Below are 24,917 nucleotides of genomic sequence, written 5' to 3'. Positions count from 1 at the left end.
CTCTCAATTAAGACGAGTCAACTTCAAGATTTGTAGTTTTATTCAAAACAGTTTGGATCACAGGAGAAATCATTTGTGATGATGAAGATGGTCGTTCAGCCTGATTATCTAACGTCTCTGCTCTGACTGTGTTTTTATGTCTCATAATTGACCAGATCAGGTCAGCACAGCTCTATTTATCACACACACTCGTTTATTAGAGACTGCAGTTTACTGGACTTCTGCAGAGCCTCTTAATGATCATAAAATAAATTACCTGTGGTCATGACACACACACACACACACACACACACACACACACACACACACACACTCAAAGAAGACGGGGGATATTGATCATGGCTATATCCTGCACCACTCTGCTGTCCTCCAGCCCTCTCGCCCCCTTTCTCTCCCCCTCCGTGCCCCCCTGCCTCTCCCCGTACAGGTGCGGGTGAGCTCCGCCAATTAGGAGCGCGGATCGTGACCACGTGAGCGGATCCCGCCGTGTAGAGTCCCGTGGAGCGGCGGCGCTGATACCGGCGGAGCTGTGTGCAGGTAAATAACCCCCCCACACCTCCACACCTCCACACCCCCCTCACCTGCTCTGTGGGGATAGCGTGCAGCTCACGTGATCGGCTGTGGGACAGGATGTTTTGGATTAAATGCGCTCGCGGGTGACCGTAGCCCCCCCCCCCCACACACACACACAACAGGACGAACAACATCGTCTGCACCGTGTGCGCAGTGAACCTCAGCCCCCCCCCCCCCCCCCACACACACACACACACGGGGCTATTGATAGTTGACAGCAGCAGTAATCCGGACTGATCTGCTGCAGCCATCCGACCAACAAGAATGTTGATTGAACTTTATTCTGCTCCGAGATTTATTTTAATTAGTAACGCCCGCATTTACTGATATTGACGCCGTGCAGGGAGGGGGGAGGTATGGGGGAGGTATGGGGGTTGCAGGCAGGCAGCTTTTAGTGCTGAATTATTTATAAGAGTGTCTGGGGGGGGGGGAGTAATGCTCCTTTCGGACGGAGAGGGAGTCCTGGTCAACATTTCTCTCTGCAGCCTGTTCTTAGTTCACCTCCTCATGAATGATCCACTGTGGATGGATGTTTAGACACACAGGTGTCTTCACCTGAGCCTTTAAGGGGGGGGGGGGGTCAAAGTGCACACACGCCTCTCAGACGGGAGAGTTTGATGTTAATCCATACATTCTGGGGACTTTTGCATATTCTTCTCTATTTTCTGACCTCGATTTAACCGTTTAACCTGAAATAAATGTTGACTGATGAATAATAAGCACTAGTCCTGAATAAGCCCCCCCCCCGGTGCTGTGCTCCTCCGTCCTGCCATCTTTCTGCCCTCTTTAACAGCCGCGCTCCTCCGGAACGAGCCGCGCATGCGCACTGCGCCCCCCCCCCCCCTCCCCGTCCATCTGTAGGGATCTGTCCCTCTTCCTCTTGTCTCGTGCAAGAGGAGAGAGAGCAGCAGGCGGCTCGGGGCTCGCGCTCGCCGCCCCGGTACTCAGAGGTGTGTGTGTGAGAGTGTGTGTGCGGACGCTGACGGCTCCCCGCTCGGATTGTAGCCCCCCCTGGATGTGTGCGCTCCGGTGCCGGACTGCCTGCAGCCCCTCACCGACACCGTAAGTTGGCTCCCGTGTTTTCCCTCCCCCGTGTTTTCTCCAGCCTGAACATGCGTGTCATCCCGAAGGAGGACACCCCAGGCACGAGGTTTCTGTGAGCCTGCCCCCCCCCCTGTCTCTTATTTCTTTATCCTCTGGTTTTATTCTCTCTGTCCGGCTTCGCTTTCGCTTCTCTCCCCCCGTGTGGAGAAGGACAAGCGGAACTTTCCACGGCGGGACACGGTGACTTTCCTCATGGGGAGGAAGAGGAAGGGGGGGCTCATCTCCTCAGCAGGTGTCTGATGGTCTAACGTTACTTCCGCCCTGTGCTGGGGGGTCTCTGAGCCTCAGCCTCTCCTGTCTCTCTGTCTCTGCTCTCACTTCCTCTTTTCAAGCTCCAGCGCGCTGTTTTAGGGAAGCAAAAGTAAGTGAGTGAAGCGCTGTGTCTCCTCTGGGGGGGTTGCTTCCTCCTGCGGTGCAGCCTCCCTTGTCTGTGTGCTGTGTGTGTGGAGAAAGAAGCGCTGACCTGCCCCCCTCCCTCCCTCTCTTCTTGCTGAACCAGCTGGTTGGCATACCTGAACCTGTGCGCTCCAGGTAAACTAACACCTTATTTCTCAGCCTCACAATAACAAGAACGATCAAAACAGCCATATCAGCTTGCCGGCGTGTAAAGGTCCTCGCACCTGCCGCCACAGTATGGGGCAGGACGGTCCCTGCTGCCGCTCTGAGGTGGGGGGGGGCTGGTTTCAGTAGTTTATCAGTTGTTTGTGTCTGGTGGGCTCCAGGCTTGGCTGATGGCCTGTTGCCTTTGGGTTATTTTGGTCCGCTCCACCCTGCTCCACCCTGTTTTCATGTGTCCCTCAGCCACACCTGCCCCCGGTGAGGCAGACATGTGGGGTGTCTTTGTGTGTCGGTGCCCGGATGGAGCTGATTTACTGAGTGGAAACACGCGCTGTGGTTGTTGCTTGTTGCAGCCGTATAATGCTGCTCTTGTGCTGCGTTCAGGGGCGTCGGTGAGGGAGAGGGGGGAGATGGAATAATTACATCCTCGCTTTTTGTCACTGATTTCGCAGTCTTGCTTCTCCACTCGTGTGTGCATGCAAGTGTGTTCTCTGCAAAGGAGTGTGTTGGGCAAATATCCCGGGGAGTGCCGGGGAGAGGGCATGTCGACAAAGTGTGTGTGTACCTGTGTGTTTGAGTGTGTGTGTGTGAACGCTCCAGGCCCCTACGAGCACTTTCACAGACTCTTTCTCGTAAGCATCGACTCGGCAGTGAACTCTCTATCAGTATTGACAAGATAAGAGGATGAGAGGGAGGGAGAGCGAGCTGGTATTATACCATCACCATGTACGATCTGTCTTTGTCTCTTCCAGTGTTTCTTCCTCCGAGCGCTGTTTTCTCAGAGCAAATCCTTTTATATTGGCATCCATCATCTCGTGGTTCCCTCTTCTTCCTGTTTTTCTGATAGATTGTAGCTCATCTCCAGCTCTGGCTGCAGACCTGTGTCCTCTCACAGGTACAAGTGAGCATCATTTAGCTGTGTTTACTTTAAGGAACCTCATGAGGAGGTGGACATCCAAGTACTCAGGCCTTTGGCAGCTAATCTGTTGTGTTTTCTTCGTTGTTTTGTTTGTCTGTAAAGCATCCTTGGGTTTTTTGAAAGGCGTTATATAAATGCAAGCTATTATTATTGTTATTACTCACATCTAGGGATGAAAAGGATGACATTATAAAGATTTATTTCCACTGACCTTGTTAAATGAAATGTTCCTGAGTCAAAACACTATGAAAATAAATAATAATAGTGGTTTCTATAAAGAAATCAGACTTTTCATTATGCTGTATTCATTATAAAGAGATTTAGGGAACTTACTTTGGGCCCAGATTATGGACTAATGGAGGCGACACTTGCAAGAGACCCAACACACACACACACACACACAGGTAAACATGTTCCACAGGCCACTCTTTTATTTACATAGAAGAAGAAAAGGGCTTTACTGTCTGCACAGCACTGCACTCTATCCTGAGATCCTCACGTCTGATGAGCAAAAACTCCCCCCAGAAATGTTTAATGGGAACAAAGAGGGGAGAAACGTCAAGACGGGTAGCAGATCTGTTCACCAGATTAAAATGTCTGCTCCCTCTCTCGGTCTTCAGCGTGTCCTGTTGCCCTCAGCGTGCGCTCCCTGCGTCAGCTGTGTTTTTCTGCACATCCGTCCGTGTGCGGTGTCTGTTTTCTGTACGGCTGGGAGCAGCATCACGCTCCCTCGGCCGCTCGGCTTCTGCTTTGCTTTATGTTATTTTCTTGGTTGTAACAGTTTGGGGTCTGAGTAACGCACGGTCGGTGGCGGCGGACGCTCGGTAGCGCCGGGATGCCTCCTGCCTCCTGCCTCAGCAGCCTGCATGTATTCTGGTGCCCAGTGCCTGTCAGCGAAACAGGAGTCTGCCCACCAGTTCTCAGATTCTAGCATACAGCAGCACATTTAGAGTCTCATCTGGCAAGGAAATGTAGCACTAATCCAATTGGCTGGAGCTTTAGTAAAAGCTTTTCTAATTGGCCGACGTGGCAGCTGGCTGCCAAGGTTCCTGTAAGCACAACAGGGAGTTGGGAGAGTCCCAGTGGTGCTGTGGTGCAGGAGAGGCTGAACAAAGGGCAGATAGCAGAGAGCGTGCCACTGCTTTGAATATTCCACCACGCGGCGATGATAAGGGACCCTGTGCACCCTGCTGACACCGTCCATCCAGCCGAGCGCTTCTCTTTTTCAACTCTCTTGCTTGCCAAACACACACACACATGCAGCCATACACTCCCCCTACATTCCTTCTGCAGGAACAGGAATCCTGACACAAACATGTTTGAGGAAACATCTTCCCAAGTGGCGAAGGAACAAAGCCATTAACACACGAATATTGACTGTGAGTGTGTTGCAAGAGGAAGAGCGACTCTTTGCAGAGGGGAAAAGAGAGAGAGATGCAGCTTCCAACAGCCTCTGCAGCCGTTCCTGTTTCCTTTCACCTCAGTGTGGAATCCAGGAATAGCTCAGAGTGACAGAGGCAAGAGATGAGAGGGGGAGAGGGGGGAGAAACAAAGAGAGACAGTGAGACAGACAGAGGGAGAGAGATGGCCATGTAAGGATTCCTGCACCACAGCTTGCACCACTCCACACAACCTGAGCCTGAGATGAACTGCTCCGGGTTTGGTTTCTCAAGTCGCTGTGAGTCTGAACTTTGGCTTTGTGTGGCTGCTCTGAGTCACACAAAGGCTGCCTTCACCCAAACATGCACCGGGGAACCTGCAGAACTATCAGTGAGTTATTCCTGAGGAGTGGCTCCTTGTGTTAGTGGCCTTATTCTGCTCATGTGGACAATAGCAGCGCTGTGGCTTCATGTGCTGTGAGTGATGAATCATAGCTGACATTTCATAGTATGTTTCGTTTAATGTCAAGTTAACAAGCTGGTGTTTTTACTACTTGCTGTAGCTTGTTTGACGAGTGGCCTTGAACTTCATTTAGCCTCGGCCGTAGATGTTTGATACTTTATTGGACTCATAATTTGCAAGTACAAAGGTGTGATTATGTGCTCAGTCAAGGGGCTTCAGCTGACACACATTTTCTCCCACTAATCAATCAGTGTCTTGGTCTATAAAATGTCCATCAGTGTTTCCAAAAGTCCAAAGTAAATGTCCACAACCCAAAGATCATCAGCGGGATAAAGGAACCAGCAAATATTCACCAGAGAATCAGAGGAATGTTTTTGCTTATAAAACTGATCAATCATTTGTTTAAATAGATGGTGATTCATTTAATGGCTGACTAATCAATTAGATGTTGATCATGTACATTTTCAACACTGTGATTATATACTCCTGTGGAGGTTTATTCTGTTAAGAAATCTGTCTTGAATGAAATGTTAGCACTCTGTGTGTGTGTGTGTGTGTGTGTGTGTGTGTGTGTGTGTGTGTGTGTGTGTGTGTGTGTGTGTGTGTGTGTGTGTGTGTGTGTGTGTGTGTGTGTGTGTGTGTGTGTGTGTGTGTGTGTGTGTGTGTGTGTGTGTGTGTGTGTGTGTGAAATGAATGTAGGAGCAGAGTTCAGTGTTTCTGTAATTGGTGAAGAAGAACAAATGACATGCAGCAGAGTGTGTTTATCGTTTCTGCTTTGCACAAAGAATTGAAAATCAAATATTGACATTTTTATCAGGAGGAGAAAAGCTCCAGACGGCCTCGTAAACCACTTAATGTGGGTTTACACCGAATCCCTGTTCCACAAGGTGAGCGGAGGCCCAGAGAACACACTGACCCCGATGGAGCACAGCTCCGTGTCTGCACGTGCAGCTTGTGACTAATGAAACTCGCCGTCTTAACCTTTGCTGATCGGTGCGGATGTAAAGACCTGCTGTATGGTGTAAATGGGAGAAGTTCATGTTGATCAGGGGAAGTTCAGTCTGTGCGTATTCCATCTCACTGGCTGAAGTGGTGACAGGCTGACCAGGTGGGACAGGTGGGACAGGTGGGACAGGTGGGGAACCACAGCAGGGATCTCCACTAATCCTGTATCATCTTAACGTTTTGATAATATTTAACATTATTGATGTGTAAAAAGGTAGAAGGAGGACATGGAGTAAGGCTGGGAGTGTAGATGGAGGGGGTGTTGACACACAGGGAAAGAGGATAAGGTGTAGATGGGATTAACAAGCGCACAGAGGAGGTTATCCTGACAGATCCACCTCTCAACGCTTCACTTTGTGCTCTTTGCCGTGTTACTGTCTCTAATTTGTGCTGTTTATCGCTGCTTTATGTGGAAGAGACTGTCAGCGGGACAGAAATGAACATAAGAGAGTGGAGGATGTGAGAGGAGGGAATCAGTTTCAGTAATATGCTCGCCCGTAGCCTGATAACTGATGAAGGTAACGGCCTGATGTATTTACGTGGTGCACAAGTCTTCTTCCCCAGAAACCCGACTGTAGCGCTGGTGGGCCGGTTGGATGTGTTGTAGGAACACGGAGGAGCGTTGTTGGTGTCTTACTGGTTTCACTTTGATTAATTCTCTGAGCTCTACGACGGTCCAGCGCATCATTTTTCATCCACGGACAGACGGGGGGGTGGGGGGGGAGCAGTGCAGTCAGTGATAATGGACCGCTGTGACATGAGAGACTCTTCCTCTATTGCTTCTTCTTCTTCCTTTCTTTTTTCCACTGTTGCCAGTTGTGTTGCTCATTTTTCTAAATGCACCTTTACATCTTAACCTTGAGGCCTCAGAACTGTGAGAAGCTGCTTACGTGCCAGTAGCAGCGCTTGGATTAAGTATTAAGTGTCAGTACAACGGCATCAGTGGGATGTTTTCTACATTGTTATGGTGGGAATCAGAACGACGGCCTGCACGCTCACATGTAGATCTACTGACGGAGGGAGAGGATGTCTTCACTCTGACAGTTTGATATGGGAGTCCCATCTGCTCTATCACTCAACTTCTGTGGCTCACTGAGTCCTCTGCTCTGCCCTGTGCACACACACACACACACACACACACACACACACACACACACACACACACACAAGCTGACAGCTACATATAATATATAACACACACACATGTTAATAACCATTTTACACAGACATTGACCAAGCTTTCTCTCTCTCTCTGTCTCTAACACACACACACTCTCTCTCACTCCCCCCCACACACACACTCTCTCTCACTCCCCCCCCACACACACACACTTTCTCATTCACACACACACACACACACACCCCCCTCCCCTGTCCCTGTCTTCTAATGTCCCAGCTCTGCTTACTGTGTCAAAAAGAGCTTAGATCAGGGAAACCATAGCTTGCCCTCATTCAGACTTCCTGGAAGATGGGGCCACTTACTCAAACCAAGCGGACCATGTTTGGACTGAGACTGGAAGGTTGCCAGTTTGAATCCCAGTATGGATTAACAAATGTGATTTAACCAAACTACGGTTAAGGTGCCCTAGAGCTGGGCAGTCACCTCTGAGGATCGTACTGGATTTCTTTTTTTCTGACAAATCTAAAAGTATATGTTGTTGTTTTATGACATCTTGTTTGTGTCATTTATTGAAATGACACATCAGCGTGTTTTAACTGAAATAGTAGTTCTTGTAATAGATTATTCAGAGTTTATGTTTGTCCATCACACTGTGGTATGTTCATTTATGAGCCTCATCTGTCTCCACTAAGTCTCCACTCATCTTCCTTATTAATGTATTAGACGGAGCAGATGAAGGGCTGCTGGCTTCCCTCCTTGTTAACAAACATGAAAAGTACTGCCAGCTCTTGTTGGAGGTTTGTAGTAGTTGTTAGTGCCTTGAAAAACATGGTCTGTTCAATCTGCCCTAATCAGTGATTGACAACGAGCAGCGCTGAACTTCGCCTGGATCCACTTGTTATTTTCAATCCAAAGAAGCGCTTGTTTCCACCATCTCGATGTGAGGAATTCACCCTAGCGGCACATTCCTTGGTCTATCTAAAGGTAGAAAGTTGAGTCAGAATATCTGCTTTTGACTGAAACACAAGCTGTGCTTGGTCTGTACCAGTGAGAAGAGCCGAGAGCGGCCCGGTCACCCACTGAGCTTCACCGGGGTAAAAATACTTTCAGGTCTACTGTGCTTCAGTGCAGCAGCTGAAAAACCTCTTATCTTCAGTAGACCAGTCGAAAACATGAAGTCTGAGATCGACTGTTGGTCCTTGAGAGCACAGGCGGGAGAAAAACATGCAACATCTTAATTGCATCTCTGAAGAAATTAGGGAAAGTTATTCTTCACTTCCAGGCAATTAAAGAGAATATCTCAGCGATACGTGTGCTTTGTGTGCATGTGTACAGTACGAGAGCCCACAAGCAACATTTCCTCTCTACTACGATGACCCACTGACCGGTGTCAGCAGATTAATTGCTGCTTTCATGTTAAGCTGTGGTGAATTACCCATAATTGGTAATGGAGATTATCAGTGAGATGCTGTGTGGGTCGCTGTGTGTGTGTGTGTGTGTGTGTGTGTGTGTGTGTGTGTGTGAGAGAGATTTCTTTATCTGATTAGGAAGTTTATCTAATAAAGTAGGATTTATGGGATTGTAGTTTCTCTCCTCACACACACACACACACACACACACACACACACACCAGCGGAGGAAGAGGATCACAAACAGAATGTATATCTCTGCAGAGCTGCATGTTATCGACTCCCTTTTCAAGGCTGAATGCTAAAATGTTTCTCACATGATTTGTTGACAATTTTGATAGCCGATCAATATCTGAAGTCTTTTATAAAGCAAAAATGCCGAAGGTACTCTGGTTCCAGCGTGTGTGTTTGTGTGTGTGGACACACAAAGTGTAGAATCAAAGATATTAATGTACCGTAGACGCACACACTCGTGTCATACGCCTCAAAGCTACTGAGGTGGATCCACCCTTGTTTGTTGTGAGCTGAGAGGATAAAATGCAGAGAATGCAACCGAGCAGCACACACACACACACACACACACACACACACACACACACACACGTGCACATCTGTGAGCAGACATACAGCACTTGCAGGGACGCTTCACCATATTTCTCCTGAGATCTTCTGGAGCGACATCGTCGTCTCACTCCAGCACACACATCAGTGTCACGCAGCCAGCTGCCTGTGTGTGTGTGTGTGTGTGTGTGTGTGTGTGTGTGTGAAAGGTAGAGGGAGGACAGGAGAGTGTGTGTGTGCATCTATATGTTTGTGCTTGAATTAAGAGGCCATCTCACTTCCTGTTTGTTCTGTCCACAGAGAGCTTTTCATCAGTGCTGGCTGATGGCGCTGGGCTCGTGGTGTGTTGAGGTGTTGAACACACGCAGGCAGAAGAAACAAAACCTAGTCATGGAGCATCCTCTCCCAGTTCGTGCATCGTATAGCTGTTCACTTCACGTGTTTGTTAGTCTCCTCCGTGGCAGACGGACATGACGAGACTGAACATATGGCATTTGTAACAACACTGCTGTCAGAGCCTGGATGAAAGTGGGAAATACTGAAAAATTACAAAGATTGACACTTACAAACATGATTTTATGTGGAAATGAATTTAGGTAGTTCAAGTGTTATGTTTAGAAATAAGATCCACCTTCACAATTGTACATGGCTATTTGTAATTAGCTTGTGATGATGAAGTGTGTTTGTGGTCGTGCCTCAAATATTCTGCACTCAGCTGTGGGTTTTAAGTGTAGATGAGCCACATGAATACAGTTTTAACTAAATAAATGAATAAAGAGAGTTTTGTAAATATGTGCAGTGTATGAAGAACACTTTAAAGCATTTACTGCAACCAGTCCAGTGTGGGATGTGCCTCATGTTGGAATAAAGAAGCCGTATGCTGGTTCAGCTCGCTGGCTTTTCATCTGCAGCTCATTAGAGCTCCAGTCCGACAGCTCCTACGCTGCTCTCACCAAACCGCCCGTCCTTCCAGCCCAAAACAAAGACAAGCGGCTCGTTCTGAGAGGCTCCAACATGCAGGGTGCAGCTGTGATAGGAAACCCGCTGGACTGACAGATGTGATTCATATGCAGCTTGGATTGGTGAGCTCCATTTCAGAGTTGAATTAGAGTGGTATGGTACGGTGGAGGTGAGTGCTCCATAGTACCATGAGTAAGTACTGTAAGTGGTTAGTGTCACTGCCTGTGTGGCAGTGACACTAACCACTTACAGTACTTATTCCAGCTCTCCAGCTGAGTGCCTGTGGGCGTGACGTTGTGGTTATCAAGTGGGCACCTTGATGAAGTGACTCATTGAGTTAGAGACCCGACAGCTCAAGAAAGTCTTCCAGCATCCCTGTGTGTTCCCAGCAGACCCAGCAGCACCGATGACGTGTCCTGGTTTCGGTCCTCTGCAGAGCGTGAGAGCACCGGCAGTGAAGGCTCGGTCACCTCTGGTACCAGCTGAGTGTGTGGAACAGGCAGCCGGGCTCTGCTACCAGGACCAAGCTGTGCCTCCGCTCATTAGTGATGAAAAGAGGTCTGATATGTTGCTGAGGGGCCTTTATACTTATCAGAAAATTCAAAATGAAATCTAAAAAAAAGCCGCTAAACAGGAGTGATCTGATTTGGTGCAGTAAGCAGCACAAAGAGCACGATAGTGACTCGTTCCCTGTAATCAGAGGGAAATATGTCTCACACAGAATCACAGGGTGTCTCTCCCTAAAGTCAAAACGTAAACTGAGCTGAATTTACAACAAAACATTGTCATCTGAACCTCAGGGAACTTGTTCCAGAGCAGAGAAAATGATCTTCCCCATGTGGTTTCCTCTGAGCACCGGCATCCTGTTAGAGAGACGGTGATGTAATGATCCACTGTGAGCGCTGGTGTGTTTTGTAACGTGGACTATTTGATCAGAATGGGCAGTAACGGGTGCTGAGGCTCGCCGCCTGCAGCTGTTAGAGCTGCTGTGGGTCCAGAGGAAATGTGAGGTGTGGAACTCAGCTGCTGTTTGCTCTTTTTGACAAAATGATGTGATCTGTTGTTCTCTGGAGAACTTTGCTGTTTATTATATTTAGTTGGGGATGTTTGCTCCCTGTGATGCTGAAGTTCTCAGTTTTATGAGAAGTGAGCAGCTCTTATCTTTTGCAGCAGTTGCTTAATATGAGGAACATCTCTACTCTTTTATAAATCAGGTGTTGTAACAGCTGCTGTTTCATGGACTTCCTCCTGTCATGTAAGTCCACGGTGTTGGACTCGTGCCAGGTCTGTTTTTCGCATTGATGTTCAGGTTGGTGGGCATTCCAGTTTTACCTGCACCCACTTTGAATAAAGCATTTTGTTTAATGAGCTATGATTGAATTCACAGACTGTTGGGAAGGAAAACAGGTTCAGGAGGAAAACTGTTTACAGCAAAAACTCAGCGTCTGATTATCTTCTCCTTAAAGAAGATGATGCTCTTGTATGAGCATGATGGAGGAAGAGAGAAACAGATATTTATGCCAACCAGCTCTGTTCAGTGATGCAGGTGGAGGCTGTAGTAAGGGTTTATTTCCGCTGGACTGCACCACTGTCTGCGATGCTGTAGGTCACCTAATGATGACAAGAAGACGTAGACCACAAAGAGATTCGGGGTACAACCGCGGCAAAAGTAAAATATCAAGAGTGGGTTGTCTGAGCGGCTCTCCCTCAGCGGTGGAGCTGTGTGCCCGTCACACTGAGGGAAACATCTCCGCCGAGGCCTGTCTGCTTGAGGAAGGCGTGTTAGTGCTAACTGTGAGGGATGGACCCAAACAAGCAGCAAACTCTGGAGGCGAGTTACTTTTTAAATCAAATGAAAGGTGAATAGAAAAGAGATCGGCTCAGACATGTTGAATTAGCAGGCGCTTGCTGTGTTCGTCCTGTCGGCGAAGATATCGCTCATCTTCCTGCAGATCTTTTTTTCAGGACCAGGATCTGCAGCCCCCAGTCTTCATCAGCGTCAGAGAATTAAGGTTAAGCACTCCTTACAGAGGAGCACAATGTGGTCGTTTGAGGGGGCCGGGGGGGGCGGTGGTGCTCTGTTGGCACCGGGGATCAGAGCATGTTTGGCTGTAGCAGCGGGGGGGTGGGGGGGTCCTCCTCTTTGTGGAGCAGGGCTCATGAAATTTGGTAATCACTGTTTTATTCATATGCATCCTGCTTCCAGCCCTGAGCTTTGGCAGAGGGTCACAGGACAGTCAGATCAGTTAGGATCCACAGGAGACGATGGTTTTAAAAGAATAGTTTTTAGTTCAGTATTCATGGTGAGGTAACATAGCCCCCCTGCAGTATTCCTCATCATTACAACTCCTACTTGTTCTCTATTTAATGAACGGTCCTACCTTCAGCCATCACACCTTCAGAAGTCTGTCTCCTCCGTCAGGCCTGCTTAGCACGAGTGGATTAGCCTCTGCTCTGGTTTTTAGGTTACATATTTTGTGTGACTTACAATAATGGACACAAATTACCATCGTGTGTTTGGCATAAAGGAGCTGCAGCTTTCATTTCATTGCTACAGTATTGTTGTATCCTTGTGTCCGTGGTGTGATTGGCTGCAGCCTCAGTAATCATGCAGCAGCGGGTGAAACTGTTGAAATTGTTATTTGTTGTGGAGATTCAGCGGCTGGTCAGAGGACTCTGGGGAAGGAGCTTATTTTCTTCTACAGATTGCAGTTACACAGCAGCCAGCAGGTTAATAACCTGTTTGCTGTTTACATTCTTTGCATTAGTTATTGCTAATTTGTGTAATTTAGACAGACACAACACACACAGCAGCAGTCTGTGTGTGTGTGTGTGTGTGTGTGTGTGTGTGAACACTGAGGTTAGATAGTTTGGCATCTGTTCTACACAGCATATATAAATGTCAGTGTTACCATAAATCCACGCTAAATTCACAGTTCCTGTTTCCTCGTGAGGTTCAGCGTGCTGCCGCTCTGAGTCTCATATCAGAGAATGTGGCCTTTTCAGCACTGTGAGTGAGTGAGTGGGGGGGGGGGCTGTTATCACAGAGGACAGGATGACACTTTGTCACTCTGGAGCTGCAGTCAGACCTCAGACTTTATCTGTGGATCATGTGGAGGTTTTGCTCTGATTTGTGCCTGTTTGCTAAGTTGTGGTTTCATTGATTCATGTTGAATTATCGAAGCGAGATGTTTCTTAAAGAGCAAAGTCTCAGTGAAGAAGGAGGATCTTCAGTTTGCTCTCCTCCCACCTACTGACTTAATGACTTTATTGTTTTAATGCTTCTGGACTTTAACCCTTTATTCAGTGGGGTGAAGCTTATTGATATGTTAAAAGGCAGCATAGAGAGCTGTTTTAAACAGAGAAAGTATCCAGTGCTGTATTCTTCAACATTTTATTGAATAACAACTGTAAATGTGTTTCAAATAGCTGGTTAATGAAGTGTATACGCTAAATCTGGTACTGCCTCCTGCTTTCTGAATAGATTCAAGATTCTTTATTTGTCACATACACAGTTAAACACAGTATAATGTGCAGTGAAATGCTTTGAGATAGAATACACATGTAAAGATAGAATAAATAAATAATTTCATGAAGCCGTTAAAGTGAATTGTGGTCTTAATTGTTGTGGAGCTTAGCGTTTACACTCCACAGCCTACAGTTTCCACTTGTGCACAAAAGCACAAAGACGGCTCAGAGAAGCTCTGCAGTTCTTTTTCTCAGCAGTTATGTGCTGTCAAAGATCTACTGTGGCAACACTGTGGTGCAGTGTTTCTCCGACTAAAGGCCCCCCCACGACAGGGATAATATTATGTTTTATGTCCACTAGGACTGACTGAATGCACTCTTTGGGCCTTTGGTGTAAAAGACTGCAGTGAACCACTCCACCTCTATTTTTCTGCTTCTCCTCCACACATTTAACCGCCCCACTATCACATGTGCACTCCGGCACACAAACACATGAAACTGCTCTTTTGCACAAACACAAATACGGCAGGTGGTTTAGATGCAAACACGTGGAGCCATGCAGGGCTGCTGCTGCAGTGCATTACGTATGCTGTAGTCAGCTCAGGCTATTTCTGTTGCCCCAGTCAGCCGGCCAAGAAGCAGCCCTGCCCATTTCAGAGCGGCCCTGTAGGTTAATCCACCGAGGCCTTTGGCTCTTAATCATTTGAAGCTCTCGACTCATTTCAAGTAAATTTAGTTCTGTTCAGACCCTTGCAAACATGGATTCATATTCATACAGCCAACAAGAAAGATAATAAATGAGCAGAAACATGGCAGCTAGAGGGAACAAAGAGCTGAGCCTTATCTGAAATCTTCTGCAGTAGACCCTCTCCACATTACTGCCATTGTCCTGACTATTTGAGTTCAAGCGAACATACACAGGTGGGAAATCCCCCCGGTGCATGAGCGCCCCCATATTCATTTGTCTTCTAGATGTATGGCTCTGGCTCACAAACATACAGAACAAGCGGTGCAGTATGTAGAGCAGCCTGATAAATCGGCTGCAAAACAGTTGGTATGCTCACCGCATTCTTCATCAATAAAAGATTTAATTAGTGCTCAGAGTTGCTGACCAGCGCACACTGTATGGTTTATGGGTTACTCTTATAGCTGTGGTGTTGGCCCGGGCAACCGTCAAAACCCAGGAACACGGCAGACCATGAGATATTTGGTGCATGACATCAAATTTCATAGATTAAAAAAGTGGAAGAGGGTAACTGTGAAAAAGCTTCAGTGTTTTTGTCATCTGGAAAAATAACCTGAACACTGGACAACATTTAAAATGGTTTTGTTCAGTTATGTAAACAGATAATCCTCAACGCTGAGAGAGGATCCAGCAGGTCCGCTGGGCCGCAGGACCAGAGGACAAGTTTTAGGAAAAGTTTAAAGATTTTCTGTCCACATTTAGCTAATCTGTCTCTGCGTGCTCCACATAGATGCTCAGCTCTGACAGGGAGAGGCAGAAGGAGCACAGGCTCCATGGGTTTGAACTGTGTGAACCAAAAGAGTCAAAGAAAATGTGAATGAAGATAAAGGATGAATAATAAGAACTGATGAAATATGAAGAAGCCCAGAAGGAAAGAGGAGAGACCAAACGAATGTGTGACCAAAAACCAGTGAGTTAACAGCAACGTTGCTGTAGATTAGTTAAACTGAGTTAAAGCCAAATTGAATTGTGGTGTTTAAAGAGGTCAGTATCACATTATGACATGTTGAGGCACCACATATACACACATATAGAAGAATATCATCAGGTCAGCATGGGCCACCTCTCTGACCTGCTGGGTCATTAATGTATTAGCTGGTGATGTTTGGTGCAGCCTTTCGGTGGGATGTGTTGGAAAAGTGTATTTCCAGAGAGAGTGAAGGGGGGAGGAGGCTGGGGGGGGGGGCTCTGGAGCAGAATGTGAGGGAGGCTAGCGAGCATCTGCGATCACGTCGAGGCGTTTATCGGCAGAGGAAGGAGCGGATGAGGGTGTAAACAAAGGAGGGAGAGACGGAAGAGGAAAAGGGGGAGGTGAAAAGATGTGGGAGGAGTGGGACAGACTATTAGAGGGATGGATGGAGGGATGGAACAATACGTGGAACATACAGAGAGCCTTAAGAGCCCAAGGTGAAGAGAGAGACTGACTCCAGCTCCCACCACCCCTCTCTCTCTCTCCCTCTCTCTCTCTCTCTCTCTCTGTCTCCCCCCTCACTCCCCCTCTCCCTCTGTGGGAATTCTCTGACCCAGTTAGCTCTTCCACCAGGCAGCAGCAGAGTTATTTTTACATATTAACAGGAGACAATACTTTGTCCTCTGCTCGTCCTCTCCTCGTCCACACGCTTCCTTCCGCTCCTCTTCCTCTTCCTCCTCCATCTTAGCTCTTCCCATCCCCTCCTCTCCCACCATGCTGCGCTTTTCTCTCCCTTTTCTATATTTGTCTGCTTCGGCTTTGATCCTCTGTCCTCCTTCAGGGACATGAAGGTTCATCAGCTCGCTGCTTTGTTTGCTACAAAACGCCGGCTTGATGGTTCAATTATCACAATAAGTGGAGAAACATTAGACACAATTATGCACATAAACAAAAGTAAATCCAAATGAACCGATAACAGGTTTTTAAATATTCTGTTAAGACTTTTCTTGGTGGAGTGAGCGTCAGATGAGTTCAGATGTTTGTGTTTCACTTACTGCAGAATATCAGCAGACATTTCACCCCCCCACTAGTCTGCCTCTCCTTTGTTTATTGTCGTGTATTAATCCCCATTGTGCACCTTTTTTTTTTCCCTTTTCTTTTGGACCGCTCACTTTAATGAGCTTCTTGCTCTAGAATTAATTTGTGTGGCTCTCAGTGGATTTCGTCACTGTCCCATGACACCAGTGTGATAATTAGTGGCGTTATATATGTTTGTTAATGGTTGTCAGCCCTTTAAAGATTGTTAGCATCATCTACTAATAACAAAATCCATCTTCTGTTGCAGAGAAACAGATCATTTAGAAACAGAAAAGGGAACTTGGCTGCATTTGCTGTAACAAATAGACGCCACAGCTTTATTCATTGTATCTGCATCTTTTTCCTTTTGTTGGATCTCAGCATTTTACTTTCTCTCCTCTCCTCTCCTCTCCTCTCCTCTCCTCTCCTCTCCTCTCCTCTCCTCTCCTCTCCCCCCCAGAGAGTGAGGGGACAGAGAGTGGTTGCAGGTGTAGACAGGTCATCTATTCGCCTCCTAATGATGATGGATGGCAGGACTGCAGAGAGCGAGAACAGAGAGAAAAGTGGAGCGATGCAGGGAGATAAAGAAACAGCAGAGTGAGAGAAGACTGTGTTTATATTTGTCTGCTGGCGGGCAGATGGTGGGAGTTTTACTGATATGTTGATCCTCAAGTGTTTATATCATTTTTGTCATCTACCTGATAGCAAACACACACACACACACCTGTGTAGCGTGCTTGCAAGGTGACATCTGGTGTAGTGCACTGGGAGGCACACATCTGAAGACACACACACACACACACACACACACACACACACACAGTTTCATCTCTGTCAGTCTTGACTTTTCTGTCCTGTTTACAGAGTAGGAGAAGGTGCTGGTAGTCTCTTGGGGTGCTGTCACACACACACACACACACACACACACTGGTTTTCTCACGATGTCAGCTGACTCGTCGTAACCTCCCAAACAAACAATGCTGCGCTCTGTCGCTGAGTTTTAGTGTCGTAATGAATTTTCTGAAATCTTTGCATCGTGTCCCTGCACAGATTGACAGAGTTTGTTCGGTAAACAATAAATCTGTGTATCTCGGCTGATCATCGTGTTGTCTGATGATAAAGGGACTCGTCCATGCACAGCAAACACACACTCCAAGAGACAGAGGCTACTGAAGGGATTATTCACACACAGTTTCCTGTAGTCCTGCATGAGATGACATCAGAAAGAGAATACATATATATTATTATATTATTGGGAGGAGGGAAAGCTACCAAAACCTAAAAGAACTGTAAGAGGCTGAAAGCTGGCATCAGATTTGTGGTCTGATTCATAATCTTGTTTGCTCAGTTCCTGATTTCAATCAAAACTTTGGGCGATTTTAATTAAAGCTCTGGTGGAGCTTATGTTGTCTCTCAAAATAAGGTATCAGAACTAACACAGATGTTACTAAGCCCTGATAGATGACAATTAATCCATCGAAGTTGTTGTCGATATGTGTTTATTATTTATTCCTTCCAGCACCAATTAGGAGAAGACATTATTCTTTTACCTCTGAGTCTCAGAAGCTTGTTTTTTAACTAAACAGAGGCGGAGCGCTCTGCCCTGGAATAGAAGTCAGCTCTTTGCTCTTCAGACGTGGCGTCGCTGCTGAATGGTGGCGACACGTGTGGGGTCACAAGCAGTCACATCCGCCACGCCACACTTATCTTCTCACAGAGCCCCCCACCACCACCACCAGCATCAGCACCAGCACCACCAGCACCACCAGCACCACCCGCTCACCTCTCTGCTATCTCACACCTTCCCCACTCAGACCACCAGCAGCACCATGAATGTAAGGTTGACTGGAAGGAAGCGTTAAGACCCCATCTGGTGGGGTTACCACACACACACACACACACAGTGGTAAAGTCTCACCCTTCCCAAAGTACAGACAAGGAGGCAGGCTGTAGCTATGGCAACCCAGAGAGAAGGGAAGTGATTGGGCAAGGCTTGGATTTGTTAAGAGCCTCTGTATGAAGCCTAGGGCGAGACTTAGTCACTCTCATTTGGGGTGTGTGTGCTCAGAGTGGGAGAGAGAAACACAAGGAGTCAGGACTCGTCTTCCTTATTCCTCCTCCTGTCTGTCTGCCTCTTTCATGTTGTGTTTGAGCGCCCCGTCAGCTGTCAGGCTGATGTGATAGATCTGGGTGAGCGCAGCGTTTACTCTCTGCAGCACGGTCCATAAACCTGGAAAAATACTGAGTTGCATCCATTGGTTGCATACACTTGCATGCCTAATTGAATGAAATGAAACACTTCACCGGGGAGATACAAAGCAGCCGCAGGGTGCCTGTGACATCAAATAGACCATATAAGCCCGATGTTTCACTGAGAGACAGGCACGTGTTTTAGAGCAGAGCCCCCACTTTTCACTTATTCATCTATTTACTCTACTTAAAACTCTCTCCCAATCTGTTTCAGGCTGATTTACCAACAAGATGTGATTAAAATATTCCATAAACTAGACTGTAAACACCTTTTAACAAGCTCACATTAGCTGCCTAGAGTCCACACTGACCGCAGCTGCTTCACCGTTGGCCAAGACGCCAACATGCGTTTTTAGAGCGCTGCGATCCTGAAATGATGCTTTGAGGCGATAATGAAGGATGTGCATGGCAATAATTAAACCATCTACGCTTCTCATTACTGATTCATCTGCTGGTTATTTAAGTTATCGATCCTCGTCAGTCGTTTTCTTCAGTAATCCATGAATAAGTTGATAAAACATGGTGAGAATGTACCAGTTTCTCAAAGGCCAAGGGTCACTTTATTATGAGGAGCTGACAGATGAATGTTTGGCATTTTGTGGCAGAAAAAATGTCCGTTTATCAAAATGTTTGCATATTAATTTTTCTTCATCAAAAACAACAACTATTTATTCTTAACAGTTTTACATAAAAGACTTCTCATTCGTGTCGTTTCCTCTGATACAAAACAACCAGAGCCGGATATCGTTTCAGCTTGGAAAAATAATGGTAAAGTGCATCCCGCCTCCCTGTGCTACAGCGTGCTGTCAGCTAAAACTGACTTATCCTGCAACATCAGAGCATGAAACACACACTTTCAAAGGAGAACACAATCAAAAGGGCTGTTTTCTAGGTTCTTTCCTTGTGTGTGTGTGTGTGTGTGTCGGCTTTTATTGGCGGCTCCAAACAGGACGTCTGAGTTACCGTGTGCCTCGAATGCTGCATTAGTGTTAAAGGCTCTTTGCTCTATAGGGTCCTCTGTGTGTGTGTGTGTGTGTGTGTGTGTGTGTGTGTGTGTGTGTGTGTGTGTGTGTGTGTGTGTGTGTGTGTGTGTGTGTGCTGCAGAATGGGTTAGTGTTAAACAGTTAAGCCCCGCTCAGCGCTGAATGTAGGCTGATTTGTGAGTAGTGATTTTAGGGACCCAGGCCTGGACACACTGTGCGCCCCCCCCACACCCAGCACGGCTAGCTGCAGCTGAGTGGACAGCACAGAGGGGGTCTTTGGTGACGTTTGAAACAGAGGCGTCTTTGTAGATGTCAGATCACAACCAGCGGCTGAGGCTCGCTGTGTGTGTGGAGCCATGAGTGAATGTGTGTGTGTGTGTGTGTGTGTGTCAGCTGGTCTCACCAGGCAGGAGGAACAGTAACAGAGCTGGATGGCTGTCCGTGCACCTGAAGCTGCTGCTCCACTGTTCTGCATAGTACAGATGCCATTATCTGCTTTTTTTTTCTTCTTTTTTGCAGAACAAAGGGGAGAGGGACCCTTTGATCAATGGAGGAAAGATGCTGTGCTGAAAAGGCATTACACCATCTTCCTCTCTAAAGTGAAATCGTTCCTTTTCTAATTGAGCTTCGGGCTTTCAGGGAATTTTGGCGTTATAGTTGAAATCCAACATAAGACCAGAGTCTCTCCTGTTGTGTGTGTGTGTGTGTGTGTGTGTAACAGCATTCAAAGGAGTTCACATTGTTTCTTGCATCAAACCTGCAGAATACCTGAGTCACTCTTGTTGTGTGTGTAGAACAAGACACAAGCAGTTTATTCTCAAAATTTGTGACTCAGTTGAATTGGTCACTGGATCATTTCTTTTACAAGAGGAGGTTATTTGATTTCTCTGAACGTCTCCACAGTTGCTCCTGGGAATAAAGAAATGCAGTCAGCTGTATATTTACTCTGCCACGGCTGCGTCTGTGGAAGCTTAAATTGCTTCTGCTGCTAAGTGGAAGGAGGCAGAGCGAAGCCTCCTGACCCAGAAGAATGAGGAAGAACAGGCTTAACCTGGAAACTCCCTGGTACCTCTCACTCCGTCCCCACTTCCCTTCATCCCTCCAACCTTCCTCCTGCCGGCCTCTCGCTCTACCTCTTTATCTCTGCTTTGGTTTCTGTCTGCGTCTCCACTTGTCACGCTCGCTGCTTGTTGTGGAGGAGATGCAAACGTCTCTTAATCCCCCCGTGTCCTTCCCATCCACGTATTCATTCCACTATTTATATTGTCTTCACCTGTCCAACCCCCGGCCACATCCATCCAGCCCCCGCCCGTCCCTTCACCCTTCACCCTCTCGCTGTTTGCTGATTGGAAATCCAGAGCCAAGGCCAAGTCATGGGAGATGTATGGAGCCGCCTTCCTGATACACTGAGGAAACGTAGAAACAGAACCAATTCCTCTGACTGTGTTGTGTGTGTGTGTGTGTGTGTGTGTGTGTGTGTGTGTGTAGTACTGAGGTGTGTGTGTGTAGGCTAAGTGGGGGCTCTGTTCCTCATTGGCAGGTGGTTGTGTGTTCGCTGCAGTCTGTCTTTACTCTTCTTTGTGTGATTGTGGCTGTTTTATGTCTTTTTCCTCGTGTTACCTGCACAAAACACACACACACACACACACACACACACACACACACACACACACACACACACACACACACACACACACACACACACACACACACACATGCATACGTGCACTGATCCCTGAATTAATTCAGAAAATTGTCCTTTATGTTTTTGCAAATAGGAAGCGTGTACTGAGGCGCATCACTGTAATGAAAACAATTTATAACGGAGATTATCTGGATTAGGATTACATGTAATATTTTTAAATTGAGAATGAGGTTAGGGATACTCTCTCACATCATAATTACTATTAGAGTGTATGAATATTAAAAAGGGATTGTGATTTTCATTTTATTTCACAAATTGAATAGCAAAACAAATTTAGAATGAAATTGAACGCTCTATTATGTTGTTGCTGGCAGATCGACTGTTGTTCCCCCCATGACGCGTCAATCTCACTTAGGCTCAAAGCTCAAGGAAATCAGAATAACTCACTGCAGCATTAATAAATGAATCAGAATCTGATTCAGATTAAAGCAGCATTTCAAAATAAAATAATAAGCAGCACACGAAACGACACAAAGTAGAATCTCCTCCGTGTGTTGTTGAATTAAGAGCAGATTAAAACTAGATGAGACACACTGAGGCAGCGCAGGACTCCTGAGAAACCTCTGACAGGACTGCAGCTTCATTCAAAATGATGTTTAGACAACAACAGATCTGTGCAGCTCAGCAGAACCGAAGAAAAAGTGGTGACTTTGGTGATTTGAGTAGCGTGAAACATTTTTTAAAGCTAAGCAAATGTCCAGTCATTCAGTGTCCTGTTTGCTTTAAAGCTCCTCCTGTGTTTAGTCTTTGCACATCATTCAGCTCGGTGCTGGAGAGCTGAGAGTGTTGCTGTTGTCATATTTAATGGGGGGGGGGGGTTCAGGCAGTTTATGGAGCAGAGAGCACAGCCGTGACCCTGGAACATGTACAGAGACAAGAGCGCAGACAGACTGACTGGACAGGCGGCCATTTCTCTGTGTTTTATGGGGGCGTGTAAGCCTGTAGGTGTCCTGTGTGTGTGTGTGTGTGTGTGTGTGTGTGTGTGTGTGTGTGTGTGTGTGTGTGTGTGTGTGTGTGTGTGTGTGTGTGTGTGTGTGTGTGTGTGTGTGTGTGTGTGTGTGTGTGTGTGTGTGTGTGTGTGTGTGTGTGTGTGTGTGTGCTTTGTTATGTTCCTTCCAGCTGCTTTGGTCTAAAAGAATGACAATCGGTGACAATCGCTAACCAGCTTAATGTCTCCCAGGTTGTGTTTCCTGCTTTGAGTCGGGCCCTTCAGCCTCCCACCGTCGCCTGAGATGATGTCTGTGTTTATGCTCCGTCGCTCCTCAGTTTGACACCGAGCTTCTTATTTCTCAGCATCAGTAATGGTTTGTAAATGAGATGTGAAGGAATGGCAAATTAAAAGATGCTGTCGGCTGAAGCTTTGTTTCTCTTCCTCATGAGCACTCTATTGAGAACACGTGTCAGTCACTGGAGGCTTCAGTCTGACAGCGTGTCCCCGTCAAACCAGCGCTGCCACGAGGGATATGAAGGTTTTTTTAATATTCTCTGTCTTTAAACAGATTGACCGTGCCTGTTGGAGGTGTGAAAACTGATTTACAAACCTAATCTACAGGCCATAGTTTCCCCCCAACACACGTCTGTCAGCTTTTCTCTGATAAATAACTCGATGTAGATGTAATGTTAGCGGCTGTCAGCTCACAGAGGCTTCATACAGCAGCATTTTCTCTGTCATCAGACTCATATTTCAGATTGAATGTGACGTACAGCCTGGAATTTTAGTCAGTATCACAGTGGAGTGACCACAGCTGACCAGCGTTAATGATCACTCTCCTGCTTGAAACGCTGACTTTGCACCTGCTCTTTTTCATTCACCTGTAATGATCCTTTTGTGGTTCCTGGTTCGTGTTGGTTTGTCTGCTGCACTGAAGGAAAACACAGGCTACATGTCCTGTTATTCATTTATATAAGCTTTCAAATACCAGCAGCAGCTCTTCAATAAAAATACGATGAAACATCTTGTACGTATTTTATGCTCAGCCCGTCTTCTTGTTCCAAACAAAGCGTACAGAATAAAGATGTGATGAGATGGGATGTGTCAGTGACAGGAAATCTGAATACAGATGCATGAAAATAAATAAAAAGTGTTTAGATTTATTTAATCTTGATGTGGTGTTGATGTACTGATGTAATGTATATACTGAACCACCGAGGTTTGTTCATAATGTTCAGTTCTGCAGGAGGTGTGTGTGTGTGTGTGTGTTGAACCAGTTTGTCATGACCTCCATCAGACCAACCAACACCCTCCTCAGTTATGCTCTATTGTTCAGGCCTCCAAACACACAGCAGATTTTCTCTGCTTTGAATTTGTTGGCTCCGTCACTGCGTCTCGTGTTTGTCAGGATCGTCGCCGTCACACACGAGGAGAGACGTGTGACAGCGTTGTGTCTCAGAAGGCTGTATTTTATGCTGTTAATCACAGCGAAGGCGATAGTTTGATATTTCCCGTTAGTCCAGTTCTTCCTGATTTACAATCGTACAAATTAAACCCAACAAGATTATTTAATGACTCCAGCTGGTTCACCAGGTGCCTGAAGATGTTTTAGCTAATAAAAGAGAGAGAACACAATGTTCTACCTAAAAACCACAAACTAATTACACTCATGCGAAGGAAGTGAAAACAGATAAAACAGAGCTTTGAGGAGAGGGAGCAGCCGTGTCCTGATGTTGTGTTAACAAAGCTGATGCTCCTGTGGCTTTGTGTCGTCGAAGCAGGTTTTAACTTGAAGATGTGTTTGAAACCTACATTTGAATTGCGGCTTTTGCTGTAAACACCTTTTCTGTCGGTAAATCGGTTTATTGAGGCTATTAGAAGGTGAAAAGCTACAGATGCTCGTGGTTGTGCATCAGGCCTCCATCATAATGAGTAGTATATAATATATATAATATAATAAGTAAGCAACTTTCCTGCCACGCCGGGAACGTGACAGAAGAAGAGTGGGTCAGCAGTGCAGAGCAGGAGCCGACGCTGGGAGAACAGGCTAACAGGCAGCTTTTCTCAAAGTCAAACGAGTCACACAGGAATAAATTCCAGAAACTCTGTGATGCAGAGCTCTCTGCTTCATTCTGTGAGTTCTGCTGGAAAGCAGACGCACATGTAGGAATGGAGCTGAAGATGTGTGCATGTATTTATGTTCTTCTTTCTGTCCCTGCTTCCATCTCTTCTCTTCTTCTTCCTCCTCTCTACCTGTGCCTCCTCTCCACTGCCCCTTCCTGGGGATGTTTTCAGGAAGGAGAACAGAAACTAATAAGGATCTGCTGTGCACATAAGTGAATCAGTCACACTTCATTTCAAAATGATGACTCTTATTGTGCAGAGATTAGAGACAAACTCACCAGAGTGACTAATGGAGGTTTTAGTCGTCAGCCTCTCATCTTTCACTGTTCTCTAATAGGTGGCAGAGGAGTGTGTGTGTGTGTGTGTGTGTGTGTGTGTGTGTGCGTGCGTGCGTGCAAGGAAATGCACTATTCTTCCATTACTGTTCTCCAAGTCCACAAAGATATCTTTCTTTACGCCTCATTTTCTTTCCTCCCCCGGTGATATCAGCTAGTCAGCGTGTGACTTAAGTCAAGCTGAACATGATCCTTAAGTGGTGCCGTGCTGGTGTTTGCTGACCTCTGACCCCTTGTCTTCTCAGGTACTGACCCCTGGCAGCGCTGACATCCTGACTCCAGACAGACACACGGAGGAAGAAGTGGGCGGATAAACAGACAGGAGGGCAGAGGGAGGT

General features: G+C 46.6%; 1 protein-coding gene across 1 annotated transcript in view; it reads left to right on the top strand.

The window, feature by feature from the left end:
* Nucleotides 1–1,482: 1,482 nt before the first annotated feature.
* strbp (spermatid perinuclear RNA binding protein) overlaps nucleotides 1,483–24,917 on the top strand; it is a 66,631-nt gene continuing 43,196 nt past the window's right edge. Inside the window, exons 1-2 of the mRNA XM_070850379.1 lie at nucleotides 1,483–1,635; nucleotides 24,825–24,915. The gene's annotated coding sequence lies outside the window, so the exon portion shown is untranslated. The remainder of the gene's footprint in view (nucleotides 1,636–24,824; nucleotides 24,916–24,917) is intronic.

Source organism: Pempheris klunzingeri, chromosome 19, assembly GCF_042242105.1.
Source record: "Pempheris klunzingeri isolate RE-2024b chromosome 19, fPemKlu1.hap1, whole genome shotgun sequence".
In the NCBI taxonomy this organism is placed as follows: Eukaryota; Metazoa; Chordata; class Actinopteri; order Acropomatiformes; family Pempheridae; genus Pempheris; species Pempheris klunzingeri.
This window is presented reverse-complemented; position numbering and strand designations above follow the sequence as displayed.